The sequence below is a fragment of the Heloderma suspectum genome, chromosome 3 (genome assembly GCF_057233095.1).
Source record: "Heloderma suspectum isolate Gila_16-S chromosome 3, 16-S_ref, whole genome shotgun sequence".
Lineage (NCBI taxonomy): Eukaryota > Metazoa > Chordata > Lepidosauria > Squamata > Helodermatidae > Heloderma > Heloderma suspectum.
In genome coordinates, this window is record NC_139460.1 from 172015258 (window position 1) to 172041540 (window position 26283).

Below are 26283 nucleotides of genomic sequence, written 5' to 3' on the forward strand. Positions count from 1 at the left end.
GTCAAGCTGACTTCAGCTATGTTCTCCAGTCCTAAACACATGTAGGTGACCTTTAGATGCTCTCTCAGCTGCTTATCTACACTGCTGGGAGAACATTTAAATAACCCAACCACCACATCTTGTCTTTCCCATGGAATTGATGTGTGTGTGTTTGTGCGTGCACAGACACACACAGCTAATTCTGTGGGAAAGACCCAGGCAATCAGAAAGACCCACTTACAGTGCAAGCCTATGTCTGCTCAGAAGTATGCCCCATTCAGTTCAGTTGGACTTTCTCCAAGGTAAGTGTGTATATGATTGCAGCCTCAGGTTGCAACATTCTCCTGATGTAAGGGAGCTGCTCATGGATAAACAATTCCCATGTGGTTGGGAAGACATCTAAATATATCACCTTAGTTAGAAGTGAGTAAGTCCTACTGGTTTCAAAGGAGCTTTTTGAAGGTTTGAGGCCTACAGAGGCAAAAGTCAAAGAGGTCAGGCTTAGAGGCCTGGAGTTTTCTGTTGGGAGGGGGTAACCCTGAGAGGAGCAGTTTCATTTCTCCAGTTAAGTGTCAGTTTCATTTCTCCACTTAGTTTCATTTCTTCAAGTTTAAAACAGTAGTTTCGATTTTGAGGGAGGAGGGTATATAAAGAGAATCAGAAAGATCAGGCTGCGCTCAGAGCAAGAGCAGAGACAGCCAGAGCCTGAAATGAAAGCACAGTCCAAAGAGTGAGCAGGAAGAAGCAACCTAGAAAAGTCTAAGGACAACTAGGGTAAAGGAACTTACATTTTGCAACTTTTATTTTCTTTTAATGCCTTTTGTATCACTCAGGTTTATTGTGTAAATACCTTTAGTTGTGATTTGCTTGTTTTAGTTTACTAGTAAACTGTTGTGGTTAAACCCTGTGCCTAGAGTCTCAGTTACCCACATCTACAGCCTAAATACCATGTTACCGGGAAGGGGAACTTTAAAAGAAGGAAGGCAAGAGATCCTTAAGGAGTTGCTCAGGGGGTCCAGGTCACAAGTGGAACCGTGATAAGCTTACATCAAGGCAGCTATGCTGAAGGACACAGCAACAGTGTAGCAAATTGTTATTGCAGCTGAAGTTGTGACATGTCATTTGAAATATAAGTAGATAATTAGAAATATAGTCAAGTAAAGGACAAGACATACCACACGTTCCAGTCAGCCAGAGCTGAGTACATTTAAGTCCCATTCATTTCAACTGGAAGGCTAAGCAGCTGCTTAAATCTCTCCCATTGATATCAATGGGAGTCAAAATACTTTAACTATTACTTTGATAATGTAACCCATGCCTACTTTTGATATCTATCTATCTGCCATCCATCCATCAAAAACATTTGTTGGTTGTCTTTCCAGTGCACGCTCAGGGTAATACAAAATAAATTGTAAAGTGAGTAAAACCTTTAAAATTACACTGAAACAACAAAGAATGTCAATAAACTAGTTATTAAAAGCCAAAGCTGTTAAACAATAAAAAATAAATTTATTATAATCATAGATTATCACCAAACAATAAAAATAAGCCTAAACTGGAAAGGCCTTCCTCCTCTAGTGGATCACAAGTAACTAAGGGGGCTGGTGCATTTCTCTGGGAAGACCGTGCCATAATTTTTTTTGAAATAATTCATATGACAAATCTTCCTCCCTAAGGAGATCAAAGCAGCATATATTAAAAACAGGAAATTAACCTAAGAACATAAAAAAGAACCATGCTGGATCAGACCAAGGGTCCAGCATTCTGTTCACTAAGTGTCCAACCAGCTGTCTGTGGGAAACCCACAAGTAGGACATGCATGAACGAGCAATAGCAAACAACAAAACTCACAGCAGCCAATATAACTAGAAGGGCTCAAAAGCCTGATTAAAAGGAACAGTTTTAAATGACCTCCTAAATGCAGGCAGTAATGGAGCCATACAGAGCTCTGGGAGGTGGGGAGATGTTCCACGGGTGAGGATTACCACAGAAAGGGCCCTTTTGCATATTGTTCACCTTATGAATGCTTGGAGGAACTTCAAGAAGACCCTTTGTGGAAGACCTCAGTTCTTAGGGAGGATTATCTGGAGGAAGGCAGCCCTTCAGGCAACCCGGTTCTAAGCCATTTAGAGCTTTATAGGTCAAAACCAGCACTTTGGGTTGTGCACAGAAACAAATGAGAAACCAATGCAGTTTGTGCAAAAGGAGGATAACATGAGCCCTATATCCCACCCTTGTAAGAAGCCTGTATTGCAGTGCTGTGACCAACAAATGCCATGACTAATATGGTCCTGTCTGGCACACCGCCCTGTCAAGCCAAAAGCAGCTTAGTAGCCGCATCATGGTGGCCAACCAGGGGTTCAACGGATCTCCTGGCTTTGCTAAATGCCTGGAATTGCAAAATAAATAAATAAATAAATAAATAGGAGAGATATTACGCATAATACATCGCTAGTATGTTGTGTTTGGCTTGGCAGGTCACAAATTGTTCAGGCTTGTTTTAGAGCATGTGGACAATGAATTGCTTGAAAAGTGCTCAGTAACTGGTTGTTTGGGTAGGCCGTAATTCATGTAGTCACCTGATGATAGCCAAATCATCAGTATGCATCATTGGTCCCTCAGAGGATCATGACATCTTGACAATAATATATCTTTTGAGATTCCACTAATTCAAGGTTATATTAATGCCATCTTTATTCATTAACTTGTCAACACTGTGCTAGTAAAGACAATTTGATGTTCTAGGCAAGACATGAGGGCTACATCTGAATTGTCATTGTCTTCACTCCAGAAGTCCAGAATTGAAATAACCAAGGATTGCTAGTTTATGATATCGGTGTCTCCACCCAGTTGCTCATAAATATACATGTTGACAATGTCAGTGTTTGGCATGGACAGCACATGGGCATTAATGATGGTGACAAGGCTCTGTATGTCATAGGCAAAATGAACCATCAATCTACAACTGATGACTTTGGGTATGCAGAGAGCATGAGCAGCAATATGCCCACAAGTGCCTCTCTAGACACCTGCCAGGCTCCTTACCACTCCTGATGTCTGTTGTATTTCTTAAGATAGCTTTTTTTTAAAATCATGTTGTTTTAAACTAGGAGGCTGGCTTGCTGCAAAGCAAAGTGCTGCCCTCCAGTATCTTCTTTATCTGGGTTCAAAAGAACAGTTTTGTGCTTTGGACCTCTGTCCCCACCTTCCCCTGGTACCTCTGCCTCTATACATCGGTTCTTGCTCAAGTTACTTTTATTTTAGTCTCAGCAGTATGACTTCTTGGAAATTAGTGTTTTGTGACTGGCTATACCTACAATGGCAGCCATTTTATAAATGGACCCATAACACTCTCAAAATTCCAGATGTGCTGACCTGGCCCAAAAAGGTTGGGGGCCCTAGTTTATGGCCAGCATTGCTGAATGCAGTCTTCTGTTCCCCCACATAACATCTTTATGTGCACTCTGCATGGCTTAGGAACTTAGGAAATGGCTTCCTACAAAGTCAGATCATTCATCTGTCTAGATCAGTATTGTTTACACTGACTGGCAGTGGCTCTCCAGGGCCAGATCTATGCGGCAACGCGCCTTCATGTTTAATGAGGATTTTCATGAAATCAGCATTGGTCCATCAGGGACACACACAGCCAGAGAAGTGGAGTATGCAGCACCTTAAAACGTGCTTTCACAGGTCACACAGCACATCAATCCTTCTTACGTTGAGGTCATGTGGGCGGAGTCCTGCCACTTGCACTGAACATCATCAAACATGTGGATGCTGCTGAGCAAATGAGAGGCTTGTGCTCTGCCCCTGTCCACACTCCCCTGCTCAGGGATGTTTGGAAGCGCTGAATTAAGCCCCCGTAGTTTAACCCCACCCCTTTCATCCACCATTGGGGTATTGTGAAAGATTAAACGTTAAAACTGTGCTTTTATGAATGGAGAAAACAGGCTGCATTCTACAAACGCAGCCAGCATGGTGTACTGGTGAGAGTGCTGGACCGGGAGCCGGGTTCTAGTCCCCACTCGGCCATGGAAGCTCACTGTGTGCCTTTGGGCCAGTCACAGACTCTCAGCGCAACCCGCCTCGCAGGGTTGTTGTTGTGAGGATAAAATGGAGAGGAGGAGGAGGAGGAGAATGCAAGCCACCTTGGGTTCCTTGCAAGAGGAAAAAAGGTGGGATATAAATGCAATAAATAAATAAATAAATGAGTCAAGCCGCTACCCTAACGCATCAGTGTTATGATACCATGCCTTTAAGAAGGGAGAAAACAGGCTGCGTTCTGTGAATGGGTCAAGCTGCTATCCTGACACATCCGAATTGTGAACCTGCACCTTTCAGAAGGAAGAAAACAGGCTGCACTCCATGAGTGGGTCAAGCCTGTAATGGGAAAGCAACCCTGGGGGGAGGATGGGAAGGGCTCCAATTTTCTCAGTGGGAGGCAGTGGGGAGGGCAGGCAGCGGCAGAATGGCAGCTCCCTACAGCACCTGTTTGACACCCCTTTGGCTTGCTTCCTCACCTCTGCTCCTTACATATGAGTAGACCTAGTGGACTGTTCTCCCACCCTCTCTCTCCCGGCCCCTCCTGGCTGTGCTCCTCCAAAGCATCTGCCACTGCTGCAGCAGAGATACAGCCAGCTGAGGATAGGCGGAGGCAGCGGGCTACTGCCAATGGTGGAAAATAAGGAACTGGGGGGGGGGGGACAGCTCCACACCTTGACCAAAGGTCACAACTAGGCAGAGATACACCCTAGGCATGCCTAGCATGCAAGATCTAATTTGGATGAATGGGGCACACTGCGGCTGAAGCATGCAGGAGCTGCATTTAAGGTAAAATACAGGCTAAAACGACTTTCGGAAAATGTGCATTTTAGGGGGGGAAGTAGCAGGGTGGCCACAATGTCCTGTGTCCCAAACAACCCTGAAGCACTTTCCCTCAGCAGGAAATCACGCATGTATATTGGCTCCTGGTCTTCACACAGGCGTCTTTCCAAGCTTTACCTGGAGATGCCAGGGATTGAACCTGGGACCTTTTACATGCTCTGCCACTGAGCTATGGCCCTTCCTGATGGCAGAGCCTCCTGTTCTACCTGTGCATTAGCCCTGTTCTGGTGTTCAGCCTAAATAGTGCAAGTAAATGTGTGACTAGGGCATGGGGCTATGCATGCTGGCACTGCTCCGTACATCCCAGTGTGCACCTGCCCCACCACCACTCAACACGGCAAGGTCTGAATGGCAGTTCTACTCATGTTCACTTTCATTAGAACATGAGTAGAACTTCCATTACAATATTAGGCTTTATTAGGGTTTCTGGGACTCGCTTGGATCAGGAGCACAGGCTCCACAAAGTTGGTGGCCTCTTTTCAAAAGCGGGCAGGGGGAATGGATAGAAGGAGAGAAGTTTACTGCTTTTGAATGGAGAAGTTGGAAGAGATTACTTTTGTCAGTCTTGAACTAGCTTTTAGTGGAGAAATGTAGCACATTCCATCCCCTTTTGAATATTTAAAGTTTTGCAGAGTTCACAAGAGAAAGTTATGCCTAAGAGCTTATCTTTGGCATAAAGAAATATTTGCTGTGATGCCTTTCAAAGGCCATGCAAGGCTGCAGATTGGGTTTTTCTTCCAATTTAAAAATAGCATTAAATATTTCAGAAACCAATGTTTTCAAGCTGAAGACTTTTTTAACATCTGCTCTGAAACCACTCCAAGGAGGAGAACACATGAAGCTTCAAATCTTCTGGCTCTCTGGAAAGGCAACTTTATCCCAAGACATAAGGTGCTTTGTTTCACTACTCTGATCAGCTTGTCTCCTTGTGAGGGTTTGTTTCACTTATTAAAAAACAACAACGAAGCAATACAGAGGCACAGCATGTCAGATTTGTTTAGATTTTAGCAAATACAATAATGTACATCATTCTATTTCTAGGAAGCCTTCGTTATATTCTACATATCCCACTTTTACTACAAGAAAGAACTGTATTGGAACAGGAGTGTTATTCTGTGGTGTGATGTGAAGTGAAGAAATGACCATCTTTTGTTTATCTTGATTAATTGCTAATGAGAACTGATGGTCAGTTGATGATTTTAGCACAGCCTGAAGGCATGTGCTCAGTATTCCTTTTGATAGCCAGAATGTTTTTTCTTGACTGCATAGATCAGGGGTGGGCAACACACAGCATATGGGCCACATGTGGCTCCCTGACCTCTCGTTCAGCCCACAGCGCACTGCCAAATTTGGTGGCATGGCAGCAAAAAAGTGTCAGCAGTTTTCACACAAAATTTGTTCTTTCTAAGCTCCCATAGTGGTTTGCTGCCAAAATTCAGCAGTTTTTTTGTTTTTTTTTGCTGCTGCTGCCACCACCAAATTTTGGTAGCAGGAGTGCAGCCTGTAGGGGTGGAAAGTACCCCAAGGTTGTCCACCCCTGGCATAGATGGTTGGTAGCATACTAGGGTCTGGAGAAGAAGATGAGTGTTGCAGCGTAGCCAACAAAAGAGAAATAAGACTGAGTTTTGCAGCTGGTTGGAAGGAACCATGGGGGGCTGTCTTCATGTTCATGCTGTTTGGGGGATGCTGCAGGCACTCTCTGTCTGGGTCGTTGCCCACTCCCCTTGCTCAGCAGGTACCCCGTAAATGTTTATTGTGTAAACAAGCAGATGTCATAAATACGATATAAGCCTTAAGTAGTCTCCTTGGAAGAAAACCGGCCCCATAGTGTGTACACCAGGACCATATTACTACTCAGGCAAATGCGGAATGGTGCACACGAAACAGCAAAAAGGGTTGACTTGGAGCAGCGTAACTAAGAATTTTAGCAAATGCATACTAAAACAAAACTAAGACATTTTACTATTCCAGTGCCTTGGTCACTAGTTCTTCCCAGCACTGAGCATTGCCTTATTAGCTGTTTATATCTCGCTAATTGTTCACTGCAACAACACTTGGCAATACCCAGACCTTAAAAGGTGAGAAAGCCATCAGACATGGATGGGAGGGCCTTCTCCCTGGTGGAAATTGATGTGAGTAGTATGATTTTCTGCTCCGGAGGTGCTGAGACTTGTCGTCCCTGTCCCATTAGCAATGGAATGGACACTCCACCCCAGAGGAGAAGTACCTGCTCCTGCCTTCCCTGCCTCTGTGGCCAGTGGCCACACAAGTAAGTTGCCGGGCCCTTAGGAAGCAGGGAAAGGGGGGGCAGGTGCGGCAGATGCAGGTGTTAAAGATGAGCGACCCTGGCTCAACTCAAACCTACTTCTGAAGAAGCGGACGGGGTGCACCTTTTTGCGAGCATCCCAATTTGATTTCTCTCGGCGTGCTTAACAAAAAACGCATGTTGTAATGCACTTTACTCTGCCAAAATTCAGCAGTGAATTTCAGTGGCAAACTGTGATGGAGGCTGAAAAGGCACAGGTTTAGCTTTAAAAAAAAACCCTAAATTTGTCCCTTTTCAGCCCCACCAGGTGGTTTGTTTGTTTTTCGGCCACCGCTGTATCACTGGATTTGGGTAGTGTGGCAGCAGCAGGAGTGTGGCCTGTTGGGGGTCTGGGATGGAGATTGGCTCCCAGACCCGCCCTCCCAGAGTTGCCCACTCTTGCTGTAAAGGGCTATGGTTTCTGTACGTAGTTTCAGAAATTAATATAGATTTTGTAATGACTCATGAGACTGTGGTTCATGGGAGCCACGTGGCAAGTTGTATGGGGCCCAGATAAATTATGCTTGGGTACTACCACCATTGAGCCTTGTGTGGCGGGGCGCAGAGTGGTAGGTGGCAGTATTGCAACCGAAACTCTCCCCATGACCCGAGTTTGATCCCAGCAGAAGCTGGGTCTCGGGTAGCCGGCTCAGATCGACTCAGCCTTCCATCTTTCCAAGGTCGGCAAAGTGAGTACCCAGCTTGCTGGGGGAAAGTTAGTCACGACTGGGGAAGGCAATGGCAAACCACCCCGCTATAGTCTGCCATGAAAACGCCAGCGCAAGCGGCGTCCCTCTAGGGGTCAGTAATGACCCGGTGCTTGCACAGTAGGAAACTTTCTTTACCACCACCATTAGCTGAACAGGAGCTCTGTACTCTGTTATATCTGGACACCTGATAGTTATAAGAAAGAATGGTCAATGAAAGACATTTCCTAGGCCTGCCTTGCCCAACCTGGTGCCCTCCAGATGTCTTGGAATGCAGCTCTAGGGATGTAGGGACTATGTAAAATCTGCTCCGTCTGTGTTTCGTGGATTGTCAGGTGCCTTTTGTTCTGTTGTCTGTTCACAGGCAGATTTGATTTTTCCCCCATTATGTGGAAAAATATGCAAATAATTCCATAAGAGGATTCACAAGAATTTACATAATTTACCTTAGTACAGAACATTTAGCGTATTGTCCCCCATTCCATTCAACTTTTCCTCAGCAGAAACTTGCATATTTTCCTACAATAAATATGCGTAATTTTGGGGAAAGTTAAGAAGGCATCCAAAAGTCTGCTGACTCTGTGCAGCCTGTGGGGGTCACTCCACAGCAGATTCTGCAGGTGGGATTCTTCTTCGAAATCCAAGCTCATTTTCGCCTGTCTCAGATTTCTCCAACATCCCAATGCATTTCCCATCATTACCATACCATTTGCCATGCTGGCTTTGAAGGATGGGAGTTGCAATCCAGCACATCTGGAAGGCATTAAGTTGGGTAAGGCTGACCTAGGCTTTTCAAGGCAGTGAGAATGAACATCTGCCCTGGAAGATGTAAATGGAGTGCATATCGTAATGACTGCTGAGTAGGAGTGTTTGTCCGATTCAGCCTAATCCTGAACCCCAAGCCGATGGCCTGTTTAGGAGAGATTTTCATCTCCTCTGGGGTAATTCGAACTGCTTTCAAGGGTAGTTTTTTTCTATCAGTTACTAAGCCAAATAGATTTTTTGAACCTCCCAAAGGCAATTTCTCCATTAAAGGAAAATACCAGGCAGATGGGGAGAGGGAGCGGGGGGGGGGGATTTTGCGACTGACAGCTCTAGCTTACAACCAGGAAATGACTTTACCAGGGCTTTCCTTTTTACTTCCAATCCCATTGTGTTTGGGAGGAACAGAGAAGGAACTGACCCGAATCTGTTCTGTTGTTCTTCACTACTTTTTGTGACTGTGTCTCTGGCAGCAGCAGCAGCAGCACTCAAGCTTCCAAGAATGGCTCGGGATCCCACTAATGGGGAGGTGCCTTGCCTGTTCAGTGGATGGCTAGCACTAACTTTCCAATCACGTCTGTGATGTTCCACAACCCCACAACCTGGATCAAGCTCCTACAGCACTTTCTCCCTGGCTGCCAGTATGGGAAGGGCAAGGCACACTGGTTACACAATCAACACACCAAAGAACTCAGCAGATTGCACATAGAACCATGGGGGGAAGGAAGGAATTCCCTTAAAAAAAAATAATTTAAAGGCTCCCTTTGCATGAACCCACCTGCAGTTATTTGTCTGAAATTTGTACTCCTCTGAGAGAAAACAATGACTGCAAATTTCATTGGAGTTTGTCAGAACAAAAAGGTTAAATCCATTTGTTGATTTCCCCATTTCAATCAACGGTGGAACATCCAAGCCTTCAGAAAATGAACAGAGGTGAGGCTTCAGATCTGAATCAACACACCCTGCCTGTGCAGGACTCCAAGCTGAAGCAACCCTCTATCTGAAGCAGGCTCTAAACTGAATGCATTTTCTGTGCACACTTCTGCTGCTGAGTAAACATTGCCTATATGGCCCAGCAGGGACTCCGAACTTGATAAACCTGTTTTTACTGCCTGCCTAGACTGGTGGCCTGTATTTGGCCCACTAGACTGAAGTTGTGCAAGCCTGGAATATTGCCACTGTGTGATGATTTGGCTTTATTCACCCTTGAAATCCTCCTTAGCTCTGCGGTTCTATGATTTTAATGTATTTACAGGAACGGATCCTTTGCGATGCCATCAAGTGAATAAAAATATTATATATTTTACAACAGTTCTCAAACTTTGTCACAATGAGCCTCCCAAGTCAAGACAACAAACTAGCCTCCAGAGTATAACTAAGAGAAATGAAAAAACTTAGATGGGAACTTCCTCAAGGGAGTTTTGCAGTGTCTCTTAAAGTTGCTTTGGAGAAAAGCTCCAGGGAAACAGAAGAACTTTCAGAAAGCAAGGAATTACTCTGTTACTTCCATCACTGTCAATCAGCATGTCAAGTAGAACAGACCACAGTCAGAATTGCTGTCTACTTAACACTGAGTTGTTATAGCCCCAGTCTCAAACTTACAGACACAGAAGGATGAGCCAGCTGAGCTTTGAGCTGCTATAACCGGGCTTATAGTTGTGGGGGGCTGCTCTGGGTCTTCAACCTGGTACCATTTTTGCAGACGGGTCCCTCCCAGCCATCTCCCCTCCACTTTCCCCACAGTGAGCCAGCAAGGGAGGGAGCGACTGCACACCAGACGTTGACCCTGCTTTTGTTCTTACCTCTTGGCTGGGAGGGAGAGGGAGGCGGGGGCATGAGGAGGGGAGGTGGAGGCAGCGCTGCTGCTGCCTGGTTGCATTCAGCTGAGCTCGTCCTGCGACACACTGGGCAGAGGCAGCTGGGCGAGCGTGCTGAGCATGGTTTCCCTGCCCGAGTGAAGATCATGGCCTCCAGAGCCAGCTTCTGAGGGATGCAAGAGAGTTTGGGGGGTAGTGGCTGCAGCCCAGTCAGGGAGAACCTGCTTGGTGCCGGGTGGAGGAAAAGGGGGAGCAGGTGAGGTAAAAGTGAGCTTGGAAGTGGGAAGAGGGCTGAATTTCTCAGATTGGTGGGTGAGATCACTTTTGGGAGGAGGACGGTGTGTGTGTGGAGAGCATGGTATAGCCCATTTTGTACGGGCAGTGCAGCAGCACCTCAAATAATAATTAAAAAAACTCCCTGCTGTGTAGAGCTATTGGGCAGAATGAAGTGGTAGACTGGGAGGAGGTGCTAGAATCTTTTTGCTTGGCTTCTAAGCTGTGCTTTACATACCTATTCAGAAGGAAGCCCAATGAGTCAATGAGACTGACTCCCAGTAAGTGTGTATACAATTGCAGCTTAAATGGCATTGTTTGCTAGCTCCTATAAAGTGCAGAATTTTATGCTGTTTATTTTTTGCAGTGTTTAATTAATATTTTGTTTTTAATCTGTATTTTATTATCAGCTGTATTGAGTGCCATTTTTTGGTGGAAAGGTGAAATATGAATTAAATAAACAATAAATAAAGAATAGGGAAGGGAGATCCAGGTGTTTTCCACTTTAGCAATCTGTGAATAAGTCAATTGAAAATGAAAAGGATCGATAGAAAGGGAGTTTTTCTGCCTGAATCTCTGACACTGCCCTAGTCTTTCTATTTAAGGTATAATCCAGTGTATGCTTAGACAGAAAGAAGCCCAACTTTCCCTGTGGTTTGACCACAGCATCTGGTCACCAAAGGTATACTGTCTCTGCAGATGGAGGTTCAACATCGCCATCATGGCCCATAGCTGCTGATGGAACCATCATACATGAATAAAAACTGCCAATGAGAGTGGCCATCACCACATCTTTGTGGAATTCAGTATGTTAGTTGTGCATGGCTGTTTGTTGTTTTCTTTTGCATATAACTTGCACTCATTGTATGATAAGAACATGTCGTATGGAGGAGAGGGTGAGATTTTGTTTTTCCTGTTAACTAACCTTGGTGCAAGCAGTGCTATTGGAGGCAGGATAGTGCCACTGATCATCAGAGGCAGAGTACCTCTGATTGCCACCAGATCTTGGGGTCCAGCAGGAGGGGATGGCTTTCTCCATCTTGCCCTGTTTGTGAGCTTCCTCCTGGCGGCATGTGGTTGGCACTGCTGCAGACATGGTTCTGCAGTATTACTTTACATATACATACCAGGGATGAGAAGTAAGATGAAGACTGCAGTTCTGCACCCAGTTACATGGGAGTAAACCCATTGAACTCAATGGGACTTCTGAATAAACAGGCATGGCACTGATTTGCATTGAGCAAAGATAATTGGGAGAAATAATGGTTTAGAGATAAAGACAGTGAGTGAAAGTTCATTTTTATTGTATAATTGAAGGAGGCGTGGCTGTGAGAGGTGTGGCTGTGAAGGGACCCTGCACTTCTGTATTCGCCCACTATACTACTGGCTATACCACACCAGCAGAGGAACTGGTCCTGATTCATGAATCTGAACCTGAGGGTAATGATCTTAAGCCTGCAGAACCTGAGCCAGGCTCCTCTTTGATGCCCCTCTGATGCCTTCCCTAAAGCCTGATTCAACTGAGGAGTCAAGTACCCACCCATGCCACTCCACTGTACCTGCCGAACAGCACAGAGAGTGTGCCAGGAGAAAAGGAGAAGCCCTTACCTTCAAGCCAGAGGGTTGGCCCTTTAACGATTCTTCAGGCTTGGGGATGGAGCTTTGGAAGGGTGGACTGGATGGTGGGACTCATAAGGCCTCAATTCACTGCCAACTCACTGCCAGTTGCTTGTTTGGAGGTTTCCATGGTGCTCCCTTTCAGTTTCCTTCTGCAGATGGTCAGAACATGACTAGAGGACTGGGGAAATGCAGACACTGCAGTTGTCTAGACAAAATAAGCACTTCTCTATTGAATTTGTTGCCACAAGATCTGGTGATGACCCTAATTCATGGAGGATGGGGTTAAGGATCACTACTAGTCAAGATGGTGAGATATCCTTCCTCAAAGATCAGAGACAGCTTGTCTCTCAGTACCAATTGCAGGAAAACAGCAACAGTGGGAGGGGACTATTGCCCTCATGTCCTGCTTGTGGGCTTCTCATAGGATCTGGCTGGCCATTGTGAGAAACAGGAAGTTGGACCAGATATGTCTCTTTTTGGTCTGATCCAGCAAGGCTTTTCTTATGTCCTTATGTTCCCCCTCTACTCTGAGAACCCTGACTTGAGAAGAATGCTTGACCAGCTCAAAACAGCTATCTTGCAAATGAAGCCCCCTGCCTGCCCTTATCATTGGAATGTATATTCTGGCCAATGAGTTAGCTTAGCTTTACCCACCTTCTCCAGTCCAATTAAAATGGCCAGGACCAGGTATCAAAGTGAAGATGCTGCCTGTAAAAGTTCTGAGGTCCTGAGAGATGAAGCAGCCTTTGCACCTCCTGGCCCAGTCAGAAATAATAAAATAATAAAGTCAGAAAGGTCCACCCCCACCCCACAAAAAAATCTTTGCATGCCTCCTTATGGATGTGTTCAGAATATCAAGGGACAGATGGCACCAGTTCTCAAGATTTTCATCTGTGAGTAAAGTGTTAGGTAGCTCCAGAGATCTTCTACTAACACATCTCCAACTATGTCTATGACCTTTTTCCCAGCCCTGGGCACAAGCTGACAAATTGACCAGTAGTGTGAAAAATATGTGGCTAGCTCAAGATCACGAAACTCATTTTCACTTTTGATATGGGTTATAATCAGGAGGACAGAGAAGGACCTGAGGTCAAGAGAGATCATAATTTGACACCTTAACAAAAAGCAGCAACTCTCACTCCACTTGTCAATTTGTGTATAGTGATCTGGGTCCATTTTGATTCACCCAGTCTTATGCATCTCAGTGTTACAACTCTGAAGATTTTGTGAACATAAATCCACATTTTAAGGCTTTTGGAAGATGAGAATCACTGTGTGCTAAATAATTGACACATATTGACATGAGCGTAATGGCACATCACTGGTTTATCCCTGAGACATCCCTATATCTGAGTGAATCAGAACGCTTCCCAGAGAAGCTATCGACTGTGAAAACCTGTGCTCTCCTTATCTAAACCAGATAATTTAGCAAGCAACAACAATACACACTCCTCACTGGCATAAATGGTAAATGCAGTTCCAGTCTTCTTGTTATAGCTCCCTATTGTAGCTTTTCCTCTTTTCTCTTCCATTTCATTCTAACACAGAAATAAATCTACTAAATAGGCTTTGAGCGATCTCCAGTGACATTCCTCTCCACACCTTGTGCCAGCTACAGTTACCAGAGTTGCCTAGCCCAGCTCTGTATATTTAAACGTGTCGTTCAGAACACTGCTAAAGTGCCTGGTGGTTACACAACAGATTGCAGTGTCCAGCTCAGACAAGCGCTACTCCAAAGTGGAGCTACTGAAAGTATTCTACAGCATCCGGCTGCTAACTTTGAAGGGGGGGGGGCAAATAGATCAGTGCAGTGGGTCCTTCCTTTTTCCTCCCCTAGGGCCAGGCCTACCATGAGGCTGAGTGAGATGGCTGCCTTGGGCAGCAGATTTCCAGTGTCAGGAAAGGGCAGCAAATTTTTAGCTATTTAACTTGTTGCTGTTATAATTTTACTGCCAGAGATGGGGCAGAGGTGCTTGAAGGATTTCCTGCCTCATGTGCTAAAATAGCCTGGCTGTCTTTGGGGTGCTAGGCATCTTGATGTGGACAGGCACTATTTGCTCTTCCACTTCAGGCAGCAGAACATTTTGGGCTGGCCTTGTCTTCCCCATCACTTACCCCACTTGGGGGGGCCTGCCCTGCTCCCCCACCCCATGCTACTAACAGCATATTTGCAGCCAAGGATCAGTGCTGGGATGCTTGGTATGATACCGATGCTGATGTTTGGAGGGGGATGAAATGCAGAAGTAACAAATGGAGTGGTGCTGGTTGTTTAGATCAGTGTGAATCACATGTGTATATTTACGTTGGGGTGAAGGTGAAGAGAAATGCATAAGATATTCAGCACTCCATAACTTTTGGCTACAAGAAGTGTGAGGTGGCAGCCTGCAGCTCACATACACTGACATGGAGAAGCAGGATTTCAGTGACCCTCCAGGTGGCTTAATTGTCCATGTGCCAGGAGGCACAGTCTGGAATTAGTTCCCCCTTAGATCAGTGTTAACTCTGCTGTGAGTTGTGATTAAGTATTAAGACCTGGACAGTGGTCAGCTACTGCAGTGGATCCAAGGGTGATGCCAAGACCAAGGGTCTGAAAGAAAGAATGGCTTTTTCTGGGTCTGAATGAGTTACCGTAACCTGGAGAGAACCAAGGGGACTACTACGTGCACACCAACACCAAGTCGGGGGAGAGTTGCCAACTTTTCAGCTAGCCACTATGGTTTAAGAGCAGCTTGGCATAAGCACGTGTTAATTTTTATCTCCCTGTAAAAACCTTTGTTTGTGGGTTTCTCATATCAAGCCACGTCTTTTTTTTTTTTATACACAAGCCTAGAAATGGCGGCGGCGGCAGCCGCTCCAAAGACCAGCCGCCGCCAGAGCCGCCGCTGCCCGTAAGATCCGCCCCAGGTAAGTCTCATCCTGGGGGGGATCTGCGGGGGGGCGGGGGGCAGGCCATTCTGCCATGGAGTTCGGGGTGCCGAATACACTGGCATTTGGCCTCACCGAGATCCGTGGTGGAATTGTCTGACATCCCTACTATCATGGCTAATGCAGGGATGCCTTTTGCATCCCTGCGGAGGCCGTGATAGGCTACGTAAGTATTTACGTAGCCTATCACAGCAAGCCAAAAAAACACACACCAGCATATGCAAATGGCGGCAGCTACAGCGGCCGCCATTTGCATTCCCTATTTTTAGCCATTTATGTAGGCTATTATGGCAAAAACAAGGGGAGCACAAATAGCGTAGTGGGCGCTATTTGCGTTCTGTTTTTTTCGCCGTAATAGCCTATGTAAATATTTATGTAGGCTAAAACGGGAGGGGGAGAAACGCAAATGGCGCCCACTACGCTATTTGCGTTCCCCTTGTTTTTCGCCGTAATAGCCTATGTGAACACTTACTTACATAGACTAAAACGGCTAAAAATAGAGAACACAAATGGCAACCACCGTAGTCGCCGCCATTTGCATATGCTGTTGTTGCTGTTTTTTGGCTTGCCATGATAGGCTACGTAAATACTTACATAGCCTATCACGGCAGCTTCACAGGATGCAAATGGCAGCCATTTGTGTCCGCAGCAGCCCGTCCGCGGCCGGAACTCCGGCTGCGGATGGCCCTGGCCGGCGGCTCCATGGAGACGGCCCAGGAAGGATTCCAGTGGGAGGGATGGAGTGCCCCCCCCACACCGCAAATCCAAGCTCCGCAAAGGTAAGTGACTTTCGTACATCCCTAAATTCTGCACATCCACCATGACCCATGCGAATTCGGTTCAAGGTTGTCCATATCGCACAGGGCTGGTTAAAAGTGGCTATCCCCCATTTCCCGGAACAATAAGACGGCTGCCAGTGCGTGTCCCGAGAGCCTAGGAGCTGGCGATGGCAGCGGCTCCCCCAGCGGCACCAGCAGCATCCCACCCTTACTGTGAGCTGCCGCCGCTGGCCTGACTCAAGCTTTCACGGGCTCCTCGCAAGCAAGGAACCCATGAAGGCTCAAGAAGAGGCAGGAGTCATCCTCCAATTGGGCGCCCTCCTCTCCTTGCAAGGAAGGAAGGGAGGGATTGCAGTTGAAGGGCGACTCCTGCCCTCATCCCTGTCCAATCTCCATGGTCTCTTTCCGTTCAAGGAAGGAGGCTGTGCAGGCTTGACAGGCAGCCGATGCCTCCTGCCAAGTGCCTGTTCTTCCCTCCTTGCAAAGAGTTGGTGGTTGGTGGACTGCAATGGGCAGCACCTTCCCTGGCGGCTCCCCTGGCAGTGCCGGCGGCACCAGCAGCAGCCGTGGCTCCCCTGGTGGCAGCATCCCCCCTCCCATGGAACAAGGGGCCAGGTAAGGAGCTCGGGGCTGGGCAGTGTGTTGGGGGATGGGTGGGTGGAATGTTGCGGGGGAAGTGGGATTCGGATGTCCGAATCCTGCTTTGGCTTCATAGACCGAGGCAAGTCCGGGGGGGCATAATCAGCCCAAGCTAAATCAGGCCTACCCCAGAAACCCCAAAGCGGCTTACGAGTCAGATCGGGGGATCCATGCACAGCACTACTATTTTAGGGATGCAAGTGAGCAGTCTTCCTCTGTCCCTGGTGTTTCAGTGCCTATGTGATTATTCCTAAACTCGTGTCTGGGGTGTTCCATTCCATTTCACATTGCAGGTGCAGGCTAACATGATTAAATGCTCATCCAAGGGGGCAGGGGAACACACTTTGCAGATAAAAGACAAGACATGCTGCCTCTGTGTGAACTAGGCTATAGTTGCTTTGGAGGAATAATCTGAAGATCGAGGGTGGGGAGGGGAAGAGTGTGTATTCTCCCTAAACTGTGCCTCCGGGTTTCATGTATTTTCTACCTGTTGATGTCATGATTTTAAGTTAAGTTTAAAAGGCCCTCCACACCATTAAGAAGGAAACAAGTTGGTTCTGCAAGAAAAGGTTGCCATGTGGAGCGCTCCTATTCATGGTTCCAGTTAGTCTTCCATGCCCTCCTCAAGGGTGCGCCATTCCATTTCTCCTCCCACCTGTTTGCTCCACAACAGTCAGCATTCCATGGCCATGGAGAATGCTTAGTCCTCATTGGGCTGTTTTGGGGGGTTCCTCAACCTAGGGTTCCCCGCTAAATATTTTTGTACTTCTTCAAACCTGAAAGCTCTCCCAAACCAATTGATACCCAGGGCTTAAGCATCATTTTTGTTGGCCCTGTACAAATATGCAGCATGCCCCCTTTCTACACACTTAGCACAATTCCATTCTATACATGCATCATGAGTCATGAAAGAAAACTTTCTATTTTAATTCTAAAAATTACATTTTCTACATTTCTGAAAATACACCATAGCTCATACTGGGGGTTTTCTGCCATGCCTCAAATATACACACCCTTTTTGCTATTTTTGTTGAATATAACATCCTGTCTCAAGAAGGATCCTTCAAAGCTTGCTGACTATTTTGTAACTTTTTGGTGAAGGAACTTGTGAAGGACCAAAACTGTCTTCCATTTTTATATTTACTTTGGCTTTAGGATATTATGGGGTTAAATCTTGTTGTGTGAGTGTACTAGTCAGTTTCATCCACAAGTCAAACAGTTTAGAGGGCAAAAGTTTAATTTGAATATAGAAGTCTGGAGGATTTGCTTGGGAAGTAGGAACTTATGAAGGTCAACAGAAGGTCAGAGGAAAAGAGAGAAACATTTTAGCTCAGGAAAGAGAAACTTAGTTGACCAAAATGAACAAGGAACTACCCTCCTGATTGGTTGGAGAGAGAAAACTAATTTTAGAAGGAAAAAAACCAAAGGCAGAAGGGCAGAGAAGACAAGAAAGAGGGAGGGAAGGAAGGAAGGAAGGAAGGAAGCCCAGAATCCTAGAGGAAAGAAAGATCCAGAGCTGCTGGAACCAGAGAACTTCTGGAAAGACCTGGACCAATGACAGTAAGATATTGCTTGGATAAGGGACCTGAATAAAATAAGGACACAGACTAGTTAGGGATGGTGCATGTGTTTATCCCTGGTTGTTTTATTACCCTATTGCTCATACGGGGTTTTTAATGATGGCGGCGGTGTGTAGGGATGTACGAAAGGGACTTACCTGGTCCCGCAGCTTGTTTCGCAGTGGGGGGAGGCGCTTCGCTTCTCCCCCCGAAGGTCAGGCCAGGGGGGGAGGCGCCCCGCCTCGCCTGGCCGAAATTCAGGCCGGGGGGGGGAGGCGCCCCGCCTCCCCAGCCACGAAAGACAAAGTGGAAAAAAAAAACCCGTGATAGGCTACGTAACGATTAACGTAACCTATCACGGCTAGATTTCCAAAGTCAGCCGTGATAGGCTACGTTAATCATTATGTAGCCTATCACGGGTGACTTTGGGGGGAAAAAAAAGCGCGTATGCAAATGGCGGTGCCCCATGGGCGCCGCCATTTGCGTTCCCTATTTGGTCCCGGGTAGTCTACGTAAAGATTTACGTAGACTACGGCGATAATAGGTTACATAGGTTACATAGCCTATCACGGGGTTTTTGTTTTTGTTTTACTTTTGTAATGGCGGCGGCGGCAGCCGGTCAGAAGACCGGCCGCCACCCCCGCCCCCGACGAACCGCCGCCGGGACCCGCCGCCAGGAGGGACATTTGCCAAAGGTAAGTCCCATCCCGGGGGGGGGTGGGGGGGCGGAGAATTTCACCGCCAATTTCAGGGGGCCGAATGCGTTGGCATTCGGCCTCCCGGAGATTCAGGGAGAAATTCTCCGCCATACCTAGCGGTGTGTGCATGTTTCTATTCAGATTTTAAAACTTTTTCCTATTGACATTTTTCTTCAGTAAAATTTAAACCTCCTTCTTTAAAATTTTGTGGTCACAAGATCTCAGCAATAGGTACATAGGTATAGGGAAACAAGTTTCTGCAAATATCCTTGGGCATACAGAAGAGTGTAGCAGAAGAATGAATGGAGGAATGATTGACAGCAGCAGAATGTGATGGAATGATAGGTGGAGTCAGGGCCAAACGAAACTTTCTGTCTAGCATGTATTGTGGAGCTGTGACAGCTAGTTTTCTTCACCTCTGTGTAAGTGCTTGTGGCCTTGATTCATATTGGGACATTGGTGTTCCAAGATGGGGGTGGGGGGAGTTAAACCTTTCCATCCCTCCTGTTTTTTGTGAAATTCCACACACACCCATGGACTGCTGCTGCCTGTTCTGTATTGTTCCCAATGGGGGATGGCACGGGGCATTCAGTGACCAGAGCACCAGATGGAGGACCAAAGGACCTAAAGGACCAAATGTGTCTAAGTGGACACCATCTGGTCCACATAGGGCTGGGTGAGGGTTGTCTACCCTCACCCAATATTCGTTCCCCACTCCTGTCATATGCCAAAATATCAGTGTGCCAGCACCACTTTCTGGGACTTACCCATGCAAAGAAACAGAACCATCTCAATGCAGGGCCTCCCAGTCCCATGTCAGCAGATACCATGGTCAATGGTATCAAAAACTGGGAGTAGAGCTGGATCAAAGTTTTCAGCCCAGCTGTTTCTTGGTATTTTGCAAGTGTGGGGTGAAAAGAAATGCCCCCCCCCCGATCTTCAGGATGCAGGGTGTTCTTACCTTTCTTAAATGTGAGTTGGCTGTGGGTAGCTTCCCCCCGCCCCGCCATTTTCTTGCTTTGATTAAAAAAAAAAACACTTTGTCACTGGCCACTGCCATGCAGCAGTGTTCCTGGGGAGAGAATGCCCCAGGAATTCTGCTAGGTAATGGGAAAGACAGATGGCTGCCACTATGGGAGGAGCCATCTTTTTGCTGTAGAATGACACGATGCAGCATCATTCTGTGCCCAGGAAGTTTGCTGGATTGCTGTGGTCAGTGGCAATGCTTTTTAAAAGTCAAATCAGGAAAATAAAAAAGATACATCTTCAGCCATGTCATTTTTTTAAAGGTAGGAGCACCCCATGCCCTATGAAAGGTGTTAGCCCAGGGGTCCCCAACTTTTCTGAAAAATGTTTTCCCAACATTTGGGAATTTGAGATACTGCTGTGGGCACCACCACAAAATGCCTAATCAGTGAATCACTGCTTTGGCATCTATTTTTCTTGTCTATGGATCTTAGGCTGTGTCTTATTCAGCAAAAACTTTTGCTTTGTGTCTACTGGACACCACAATGTCTCTTTAATAAGGGATTATCTAATTCAGCTAATTGCTGGCAGAGCAATATAGCTAATGCGTCCTTTAAACATACGTTTTGGCAACGTCCAGTAGTTGCTTCTTTTTGCAGGAAGGTTATTACACAGAAAATGTAACATTTGCATGTAACAAATGCAACATTCTTTAATTTTCACTGATGTACATGCTCTTTTAAATTATTTACCTGCTTCATGGAAATTAACAAATGGTCAGTGTAAATGGATTCTCTGCACCCTTTTGATAGCTAAAAGTCTAATACTACAACATTGGAAGGATAAACACTTGCCTCCTATAATGCAATGGATTGAGGACCTTACCACACTTTCAGTATTTGAAAGGGCGGCATATAGACGTCACCTTCAAATGGATAGTTCTTTGGTATATTTGGTCCGTTTTTGTTGCAGCCTATTTATACTTGCTAGAAGGTTGTATGTACTTCATACAAATCCATGTATGTATATTAAAAAAAGGAAAATAATTTTAAAAATTCAGGTGCCCGTGGGCATCATATTGGGGACCTGCAGGCGCCACATTGGAGACTCCTGTGTTAGGATTTTGCTCTTCCCTGAAAATTGCTGAAAATGTCCCTCTGCCATTTTTAAAGGCTGTGAAGAGACACTGAAGCAGGACGGGAGTTTTTGGCATGGCATTGCAATCTTCTTGTCCATCTCCTGGTGCAAGTCATGGGCTAGCGTGGCCAAAGCAGTTTCAAAACCCAAACCACATTGAAAATGAATAGGGCAAAAATCTGTGTCATATGTCTTTGATGGCATTTGAAATTTGTTTTTTTTGTAAACTGTTTGATGAAAACCACAAATATCCATGTTCTTGACATGCTGTGAGTGGGGGATCCTGGCATGTTCGATGGCACTGTTATATCAACATGGGTTTTCTTGGCAGTTCTGTGCTCTCCAGCATCTCTGGATTTGCCATGCAAATCTGAAGGCAATTATTCTCTTAATTCCACAGTGAGGAGGAGTGGAGAGGTCTGTAGCATTCTCTCCCACCCTCATCCCAGATTTCATCTTGGTGAAAAGCTGATCTCCTTTGAGTATGTCCCCCATTCTCCTGCCACACCATGGATGGTTCTTGTGGCTTCAATCGTACACAAAAACAAAGGAACCTCATATTCTTCTTGGCCTAAACAATTGCTCTTGTTAATCATTTTTTCCCTAAGCACCCAAGTAAGGATGTGGGTTTTAACCTTGTTCAAAAAGAACAGGAGGAACAGGAAGGGAGGTGGGGGTGCACTATATATTAAAAATACATATTTCTGCACAGAAATACAGGAGGATGAGCCTGGTAGCCCCATCGAGAGCATCTGGTTTGAAATAAATGGAGCAAAGAACATGGTGGTCAGAGTCTACTACTGGCCACCCAGTCAAGGAAAAGACGAGGATGAAACTTTTGAAAAGCAAATAGCCAATGTTGTAAGGAAGCATGATGTAGTAGTAATGGGGGACTTCAGTTTCCCCGATATCTGTTGGGACACAAATTCTGCAAAACATGCCCCCCCCCCCGAAATTCCTGCCTTGTGTGGCGGATAACTTCCTCCTACAGAAAGTAGAGGAAGGAACTAGAGGATTGGCTATCCTCAACTTGATCCTAACCAACAGAGATGACTTAGTGGATAAAGTAGCAGTTACAGGAACTCTGGGGGAAAGCAACCATGTTAAACTTCAGTTCTTGGTTCTAAGGGAAGCAAAAGCCGAGTGTAGCCAAACCTGTCTCCTGGATTTTAGGAAAGCTGATCTTAATAAACTCAGAACAATGATCAGTAAGGTCCCATGGCAAGCAACTCTAATGAGAAAAGGAGTCCAAGACGGGTGGGAATTTTTAAAAAAGGCACAATTACAAACAATTCCGACAAGAAGAAAAGGTGGAAGACAACAGAAGAAGCCAATGTGGCTTCACAAAAAGCTTAGAGATGACCTGAAAACAAAAAAGGACACATACAGGAAGTAGAAGGAAGGCCAAGCAACAAAGGAAGAGTACAGGCAGGTAGCACAGAATTGCAGAGATAGTGTCAGGAAGGCTAAATCTGAGAACGAGCTGAGGTTAGCGAGGGATGCTAAAAGCAACAAAAAGGCTTTCTTCAGATACATGCATAGTAAAAGATAGAGGAAGGAAATGGTGGTTCAACTGTTAGATAAGGATGGCAAAATGACAACAGATGACAAAGAAAAGGCAGAAGTGCTCAATTCCTACTTTGGCTCAGTCTTCTCTCAAAAGAGGTTCTATGACCCCCCTGGCAAAGGCAAAGTACAGGCTGAAGGGGCAGGATTGCAGCTTGAGATCGATAGGCATATGGTCAAGGAACACCTAATTACTTTGAATGAGTTCAAATCTCCAGGGCCAGATGAACTGCACCCTAGAGTCATAAAGGAAATGGCAGAAGAGCTCTCAGAACCACTGTATATTATCTTTGAGAAATCATGGAGGACAGGTTAAGTGCCAGATGAGTGGAGGAGGGCTAATGTCCCTATCTTCAAAAAGGGCAAAAAGGAGGAACCTGGGAACTACCGACCAGTCAGTCTGACATCAATCCCTGGGAAAATTCTGGAGCAGATTCTAAAGCAATCCATCTGTAAGCACCTTGAAAACAATGCAGTGATTACTCGAAGCCAACATGGATTTGTCAAGAACAAATCCTGCCCGACGAATCTGATCTCATTTTTTGATTAAGTAACCTCCCTTGTGGACTGTGGGAATGCTGTAGACATAATATACCTCGACTTCAGCAAAGCTTTCGACAAAGTGTCCCATGATATCCTGATGAGCAAACTAGCTCAAAGTGGGCTAGATGAAACAATGATCAGGTGGATCCACAGTCGGCTACAGAATCGGACTCAAAGAGTGCCTATCAGTGGGATCTTCTTAAACTGGGGAGAGGTAACAAGCAGGGTACCACAGGGCTCAGTCCTGGGCCCAGTGCTCTTCAACATTTGTATTAATGACTTGGAGGTGGAGATGCAGGGAATGCTGATCACATTTGCAGATGACACAACATTGGGCGGGATAGCTAATACTTTGGAAGACAGAAACAAAATTCAAAGTGATCTTGATGGGCTGGAGTGCTGGACAGAAAACAACAAAATGAAATTTAATAGGGATAAATGCCAAGTTCTGCACCTAGGAAAAAGAAACCAAATGCACAGTTACAAGATGGGGGATACATGGCTCAACAACACTACAAGCGAGAAGGATCTTGGAATTCTTGTTGATCACAGGCTGAATATGAGCCAACAATGTGATGTGGCTGCAAAAAAGGCAAATGCTCTTTTGGGCTGCATTAATAGAAGCATAGCTTCCAAATCCTGGGAACTCCTAGTTCCCCTCTACTCAGCACTGGTTAGGCCTCATCTGGAGTGCTGTGTCCAGTTCTGGGCACTGCACTTTAAGAAGGATGCAGACAAACTGGAGAGGGTTCAGAGGAGGGCAACAAAGATGATCAGGGGACTGGAAACAAAGCCCTATGAGGAGAGACTGAAAGAACTGGGCATGTTTAGCCTTGAGCAGAGAAGACTGAGGGGAGATATGGTAGCGCTCTTCAAGTACTTGAAAGGTTGTCACAGAGAAGAAGGCCAGGATCTCTTCTCAGTCATCCCAGAATGCAGGACACAGAATAATGGACTCAAGCTACAGGAAGCCAGATTCCGTCTGAACATCCTGACTGTTAGAGCAATACAACAATGGAACCAACTACCTAGGGAGGTGGTGGGCTCTCCCACACTGGAGGCATTCAAGGTGAGGCTAGACAGCCTTCTGTCAGGGATCCTCTGACTTGGATTCCTGCACTGAGCAGGGGGTTGGACTCGACGGTCTCATAGGCCCCTTCCAACCCTACTATTGTATGATTCTATGAAACCAGCATGCATAGCTGCACAATACTTGCTAGACAGAAAGTTTAGTTTGGTCCTCAGGGTGAGTGAAAAGAGGAGTCACTCAGGGTATCAGATAGAACTATTCTTTCTTATTCTTTCTCAAATTGTTTGTGACTTGTTTTAGAGGTTATGTTCCATAAATAATTATATGCTTAATGATTTAGCTACCTGTTTTCTTGTCCGGGTGGTTTCTTTCTAAGAGTTATATATCACATCCCATGTGCTAGCTTTGAAGTACACAGCCAAGTATATAAAAGGGAGAATCCCGCTGCTCCCTTTAAACCAGAAGGTCAGGAGTGCACAACCTTTTTAGCCCCAGGAGCTGGGGCAGGAGGCCACACACATGTGCGTGCACACATACACACACTCTCACACATGCACACAAAGCATGCAGACATACACACACACACACACACTTCTGGGGTTTCTCTTCTTAGTGCCAGCACTGGCAAGGGAATTGCTTCCTATCTCTGATCTTTCATCAGAGATTGGAGAGCAGAGATATAGGAAGGGATTCCCTTACTAGTGCTAGTTATGGAAGCCTGGGGCTTCCATTGCTAGTACTGCAGTAGTGCTAGCAATTGAATCTCTGCCTTAATCTCCCATCCAAGATCAGAGATAAGGAAGAAAATTCCTTGCTAGCACTAGCACAGGAAACCCCAGGTAGTGCTGCCATGAATTTGGTGGTGGTGGCAAATGCAGGGGGTTCTGGAGAGCTGCCAGAAATGGCTTGGCAGGCTGCGTGTAGCATGCAGGCCACAACTTTTGCACCCCTATAGTAGGTGATGGCACAGGAGGTTATTTTGGGGACTATTAGAGGTCACCTGGACTCAGTGGACAGGCTGAGTGACTTACCAGATGACCTCAAAGGGCCAGAGCCTTGGTCCCCTCCAATATCACAATAATCTACGTACAATTCAGCCTCAATTTTGTTCCTCATGGTAATGGGGTTACACCCTGGGCTTCCCACAGATCTATGGGCCCTAGTAAAGTGCAGCCTTCCCCACCCCATGCTGTTGATACTCCCCTCTTGTCTGTGGATTGTGCCTTCTTGGCTACATAAGCAATAACATTCATACTTGAACATCAGAAATAGAAGGAATGGTTGCATTGTCTTCATTCAGCCTGGAAGTAAGGTACTACTACTACCTGGTGTTTCACTGCTGGACCATGTAAAATTTCCCTTTGACCCAGAGCAAAAGCTTGTGTGTTCTCACAACGTCCTTGAGAGGAATAATTATTTCCACTAATGAAGCCTTCTTTTTTTTTCAGGAGCTTCCAATTATGTTTTCCTTCATTATTGCTAGAGATTATGAGAAAGACTGCATTAAAGTCTGTAGCAGGTTCACACTGGGAGAGCATTTATGCTATGAAGGTCACCATGCTTAGTTAAAGAAATCAGCAGAGTATATTAATTTAAAAATTAATTAAATGACAATATTGAAGAGCTTATTTCTTATACTGTTAGATACCTGTAGAGACTTTGACCAAAAAAACACAAAACCCTGTCTGTATTAAACCTCCCGGAAATGCAGACTTCTTCCTCTTTTTTTTTTCTTTATGCACAGCATTGCCTTTTGCAAAGCCAGATAAAGAGGGGATAGGTGGGAGAGTTTATACTTCTCTAATGAAAACTATCCTGTCTCAAGCCCCACCTGTGATCTTATCTCTGATTTCATGCTGCTGCAATCCCCCCCCCCCCCCGTAGTGGGCTATTTCATGGGTTATTTGTTGAGAGCCACATGATGGCAGCAAGCAGGGCTGAAGTTAGACAAGGGCAATGCTAAGGTCCAAAGTGGTTGGCTCAGCCCTTTTCTCTTTCTGCCACTCTATTTTTTGCCACCCCCTTTTCTCTTCTTTTTTCACTCTTCCTTCCCACCCAGAAGATCTGCCAAGGAAGGTGCAGATCTCCAGAGGC

General features: G+C 45.8%; 1 long non-coding RNA gene across 1 annotated transcript; it reads left to right on the forward strand.

Annotated features, from left to right (window-relative positions):
• Nucleotides 1-652: 652 nt before the first annotated feature.
• On the forward strand, nt 653-9941 carry LOC146350403 (uncharacterized). The gene is made up of 4 exons (XR_014789275.1): nt 653-753; nt 5631-5754; nt 7055-7132; nt 9111-9941. It is a non-coding gene; the product is annotated as an uncharacterized LOC146350403 (long non-coding RNA).
• The last annotated feature ends 16342 nt before the right edge of the window (nt 9942-26283 follow it).